Source organism: Hirundo rustica, unplaced genomic scaffold (genome assembly GCF_015227805.2).
Source record: "Hirundo rustica isolate bHirRus1 unplaced genomic scaffold, bHirRus1.pri.v3 scaffold_185_arrow_ctg1, whole genome shotgun sequence".
NCBI lineage: Eukaryota > Metazoa > Chordata > Aves > Passeriformes > Hirundinidae > Hirundo > Hirundo rustica.
This window is the reverse complement of record NW_026690256.1, coordinates 42,887-48,858: the sequence shown is the minus strand read 5'-3', so window position 1 is coordinate 48,858 and position 5,972 is coordinate 42,887.

Sequence of the window (5,972 nt, the reverse complement as noted above, 5' to 3'; positions counted from 1 at the left end):
TGGGTGTGTCTGGGAATGACTGCAAACATGCTGAGGGTAACTGAGATATACTGGGAGCATCTGTAACCATCCTGGGGATGACTGGGAACATGCTGGGAACAACAGGGACAGTGCTGGGGAGAACTTGGGAGTGACTGGGAATGACTGAATCCACACTGGAGGCAACCTGGCATGACTGGGATCATACTGGAAGGCACTGGGTCCATCTATGGAGTGACTGGGACTAGACTAGGGGCAACTGGGTGCAAGTGGGTTCATACTGGGATGAACTGGGACAACACTGTGGGGGACTGGATCATACCAGGAGTGACCGAAGCAGGCTGAGGGCAGTTTGGACCATGCTGGGAGCAACTGGGATATACTGGGAGCAACTGGAACTGCACTGAGGGTGACTCAGAGTGGCTATGGGCAACTGGAATCATGCTGGGAGCAACTGGGAGGAAGTGGGAGTGACTGGGAACATATTAGGGGCAACTGGGATGTACTAAGAGAGACTGGAAGTCACTGGGACCATACTGGGAGTGACTGGAACCATGGCAATGGCCTGGGCTGGGTGCTGTGGGGCCTCAGGGTGCACAGGGAGCTCTGTGACCCTGTGGGGCCTGCTGGAACCAAGGGGACATTGTGACACTCTGTGCCCGCCCTGCCCATGGGGTGTTCCAGGAGCCCCGGGGTGCCCAGTGCAGCAGAGCAGAGCCCCTGGCTCAGGAGGCAGCAGCTCCCCGGGACAGCCTGGGCAGGTGGGCGGCAGGGGATGCCCAGGGAGAAGAGGAAGCCCAAGGCCCAGCGCCCCAAGGGCGGCACCAGCTGAGGGACGGGGCAGGAGGGAGAGGCCGCTGCTGGGATGGTGCTGGGGCTCCCCAGCACTGTGCCAAGGCAGCGCCTCCATCCCACGCTGCCTCCTCCTCCCCCTCCTCCTCCTCTTCCTCCTGCTCCCGCTGTGCCCGCAGCTGCAGCAGCAGCAGCCTCAGGGCAGCCAGGGCCAGGCCTGGTCCCTCCATGGGGACAGGGACAGGCCGGCACGGCCCCGCAGCCCCTGAGCTCCAGCAGCAGCAGCGGGAGCCTTGGCGGCCTGGCCCAGGGGCCCTGGCAGGGACAAGGCCGCAGTGGGGCAGGTGCTGTCCTGGCCGGCCCTGGCAGCCACAGCCCCAGCCAGCCCTGCCCGGAGCTCGGCAGCAACAGGGGCACTGCCCAGCCCTTCACCCGCCCCACACCCTCTGTGGCCAGCAGCAGCCCAGACACAGAACCTGCAGCCACGGGCACATCCAGCTGCTCCTCAAGGTGCCAAGCAGAGCACACAGACGCACCCGGCACAAGAGGAGCCACATTCAGCTGCTGCTGAGTCACCACAGTGGGGCTGCCCCTGTGCTCCTGCAGGCCTGCACAGCTCCCTCCTTCCTGGCACAAAATCCCCTCGGGCAGCTTCCCTGGAGCCCTCTGGGGCTGCTACCCGGGATCTCAGCTCCTTAGACCTCTGTGTCAAAGACTCCAGGAGATGCCTGGCAGGAGTCTCAGGGATATCCTGGAAGACACAGGGTCACTGCAAAAGCAAAAATGGATCAAGGTCAGCTCTGCTGGAGCAATCTGGGCCTTCTTTACATTTTTGTCATCCTGAAACTGGAGCTGAAGACTCTGGGATATTCTAGTTTGGGTTTTCCAGGAAAGGAAGGCCTGGGGATGAAGTGCCCTGGGCTGGCAGAGAATGGGGATCTGGGGGTGCCCGGGCTGACAGAAACAGGGGATCCAGGGGCTGGGAGAGGAGGATACTCAGGAAAGGGGGTGCAGGGGGTCCCGGAGGTGGGTCAGGAGCTGTGGGGAGAGAAAAGCGGGTGAGCCTGGCATGGGGGGGACATGGGGGAGTCCCAAGCACTCCAAAGGGGGGACACGACCCCTGGGAAACCCCCTCACCTACTCCTGCAGTGGTGGCCGAGCCCCAGCCCAGGCAGACGAAGCCCAACACGAAACCCACAAGCCCCGGCAGCATCTTGGGGGGGTGTCCAGCAGCCGCTCAGGGGGCAAGAGAGGCAGGATTTGGGAAAGGATGGCGGCTGCTGGGAAGGGACCAGGATGGACTGGGACAGGCTGGGATGGACTTGGACACGGGCAGACACCGGGATACACCTGGCCCAGGACTGGCATGCACTGGGAGCAGGATCAGAGCACACTGGGAGCCAGCAGAACCAGAACTGGGCAACAGGGATCATTGTGGGACCAACTGGGATATACTGGGATTAGACTGAGAGTGACTGGAATCATACTGGTAGAAACTGGAACGTTACTGGGACAAGTGGATGTGACTGGGGATGACTATGAGTATGCTGAGGGCAACTGGGGTATACTGGGAGGGTCTGTAATCATACTGGGGGTTCCTGGGAACACACTGAGAGCAACTGGGAGTGACTGGGTGTGCTGGCTTGAATGCAAAACCAGCGAGAGACTCCTAGTCAGAAAAAAACAATTTAATAGGAGAGAAAAAAGTAAAATAAAATAAAATAAAAAAAATGCAATAGTACAGAAGATCACTGACAGAGTCAGAATACAACCTGATTCCCTGTGGTGGCGGTAGCAGTCCAGATGAAGTGGTCTGGTTGAAGCAGTGTTCTTGCAGAAAGGTCTAGTCGCTCTTGTCCTCTGGGAATCCAGTGGGTAAGGCTGCCTGTGCTGTCCCAAATCCCAGATTCTATCCAGGTGGGAATGCTTGGCTCCTCCCCCTGGACACAGCATCTCACAATGGGCTGATATCATTTTATCAGTCTTGCAATGGGGCCTTGATTGCCCATTAAACAGAGTTAGCCCCCGGAGGGAGTTATCTATGAGTCATGCAGCAGGGCATTGATGGGCCATTAACAGAAGATAGTCCATTAACAGGGAGGGGGCAAGGGAAACACTGCCCAACCTAGCTTCAACAGCTCGTGTAGATGGTGATAGCATACATACTTTGGGCACATCTTACACTGTAACCTAGGGCAAGATAGAAATAATATATCCTTACCTGCTAAAAATCATTCTAATTTCTGTATCTACAATTTTGTTAAGATTTTCAGGTACAACTTTTCATATTTAGTGTCAGTTATAACCCACCAGATAATCAAGTCTAATTATAAAACCTATCACCAATTGTTACCCACGCTTATTAGAATAAACCTAACCCTAGTAAAGCAATTAATAAAGCATGACGATTTGAATAAAATCGTAAAACAAATTCAAGAGAACAGACAAAAACCTGTAGTAATTCCAACGTGATACAAAAGAAATAAGGAGAGTTCTACAAAAAGTAAAGCAAGACTCAAGCCACAACTGGTAGGATGTAGTCTTTAGAGTCACCAAATGCAACTAGAGTCTTAAACATGCTATGTCACCCCATCATTATTTTGCTGATATTATTTAGTATAAATTTAATGATGTCTATTGTAGTGTTGCCCGATCCGAAGAAAACACAAACAACCGAAGTCGTTTATGCGGTGCTTTATTGAGGGCCCGGGAGTCTGTGGACTAGCGTCCAAAGACAAGACCCCATCTTTACTGAAAAATCACAGGGTTTTTATATGTTTCTTTACATGATTTCTTCATCATTACAAATTCTTACTTCACTTTTACCACCTGGTACAATTATCTTTCTGACATTTAGGTTTCTGCCAAAGGTACATTCCCTAGATAAATGGATACACTCCTTATTATAATTAGCTACACTGCTTACATTACAAAATCTGCTATAAAGTTCATCTGCAGGTTACATGCGGCCTACCAAGCCTTAGCATGACTACTACTACTAATGTCAACTACTGTCAACTACTGTCAATTCTTAACATTTGCTACTAACTTAATACAGTTTATTGAATAAGATGAATGTGATGGCAACATAATTCCCCCCTTTTGAGCATTCTTCAGTCTTCTGCAAGAATGCTCAACTCTTAGTTATCGTTGGGTCTTTCAAATGCTGGATTTTCTCGCCCGACGGCAATTTCATACTTCGGAGGAGGCGGGTACTTCTCATTATCTCTTGTTAAGGCCCTCATCACTCTTCTGGTGTGTCTTGTTTCTCTTTCAATGATTCCTAAAACACACTTATACACTATCCAAATAATTAGTAGTAAGACCGCAAATAACAGAACATTTTGTATCACTGACGACACCCATCCAGAAACTGAAAGTCCTAAAGATTTAAAAATTTCTCCAATCTAATTGTGTTGTGCCTCCTTCTCAATATCTCTTGTTTTAAATTCAATTGTTTCTAATTGAGAAATATCTTTTTCTACTTCTAAAGTCATGTTTGGAATATGGATGCAACAATGGTCAATCTTTGTTTTTAAATATTGACACACACCATGCTCTTTTAACAATAGCATATCTAAGGCCATCCTATTCTGCAAAGTCATTCGGGATGTGGCTTGCAATTGTGAATTTATATCTTTGAATCCTTTCTTAGTGGCTGCTGCTAATCTTTCAGTTTGCCCTAGCAATTTGTACAGCATTTCTCTGTTCCTAAAAGCAGCTACAGGTGTAAAAAGTTATTCTAGAACCCACCCAATTGCAACTCCAGCGTCAGGTTCGTGCCATTCATCTCCAATTGGTATGTCATCTCCAATTTCCCGTTTCATTCTTCTTCCAATTTCTTCCCAAGTTAAATTTGACTGTTTCCAAAAGGGGCATAATGTGGGAACCCCTAATGTTATCTGGGTTACCGGGCCGTCTACTGGCATATGAGTAGTCCAATGTCCATGTCCTGTCACCCAGACTAGGTTCCCGGGACTTCTTACAGTAGTAGTTTTACAATCCCATCGGCCCCTAATCTTTCCTTTAAGTGAATGGTTATATCCCCTACACTCACATCCCCATTTTAACAAAATTTTTACTGGCTCTATCCCTATTTGATTTTTAGTATCACAAGTGAGAACTTGAGAACAATTCCATAACCCTACTGCTCTCCCCTTCTGGCGAAACTTGTCTTTCTGTGATGATTTCTTTCCATAGTCTTGTTCTCTTTTTCCTTTCCATTCTATGCACCAGTTTACCTTTCCTAAGTAACTATATGTTTCTAACAAGCTGGGTCCCCAAATACTTTTCCATTCTTCCATAGTGGTTATTTTAGTATCATTTTGACATACCTCTTCTTTCTCATATCTGTTTTTCCATACCCTAGATACTTGGCAAGGATACGTTGTCTTTTCAGGTATTACTAAACACCTTCTTGGTATCTGTGGGTGATCCCATGCATAATAACCTGGCATCTGTTCACACTGCTCTTTGGATACTCTAGACGAACCTAAGATCGCACATACAGTTACCCATTCTCCTTTTTCTTTGGTTTCAATTTTGCAATTCCACGTAACATTTACAGTGGCATTCGGCAATTGTCCCACAGGAACAATTCCCCATGGGATTGGTTCTCCTGCTGCTTTTGGGAGTGGCAAGCATGCTGTAATTCGGGATACGTTTTGCACCATTCCAAAATCTCTAATTAATCCTACTACTAGGTTCTCATGACCTTTCTTATCTAGATCCGTTTCTATCTCGGGCTGTCCCGTCCCTTCCATTACTTGCCTTGTCACTCTTCTTCTCTGAACCTTTGCTCTTCGTGCATCCTTATCCCAAACCGTGACTATATTGACACCTTTCTTCCAGGTTGCTTGTATATTCTGGACTTCAGTTTTCTGGTCATTCGCTACAGAACAGGTCAGGTTCACATCTATTCCATTTATGACATCCACCACTGGTTCGGTAGCTGCAACTACAACAGAACCATTAATAAGAATTGGTTTCGTTATTACCAGTAACAATATAATCAGAAATGCTACTTTCTGCGAAAAATCATCTGCGTTGGGGAGACCAGCTGGGTTTCCCATTGTGCAGGGACTTTCTTGACTCGAGTGTAATGGATCCATGAGGCGATTCCTTCGACCTTTACTGCCGTATAGGTTGTTAGGATTACTTGCCGGGGCCCGTCCCATGTTTCCTTCAAGGGATGTGTGGAC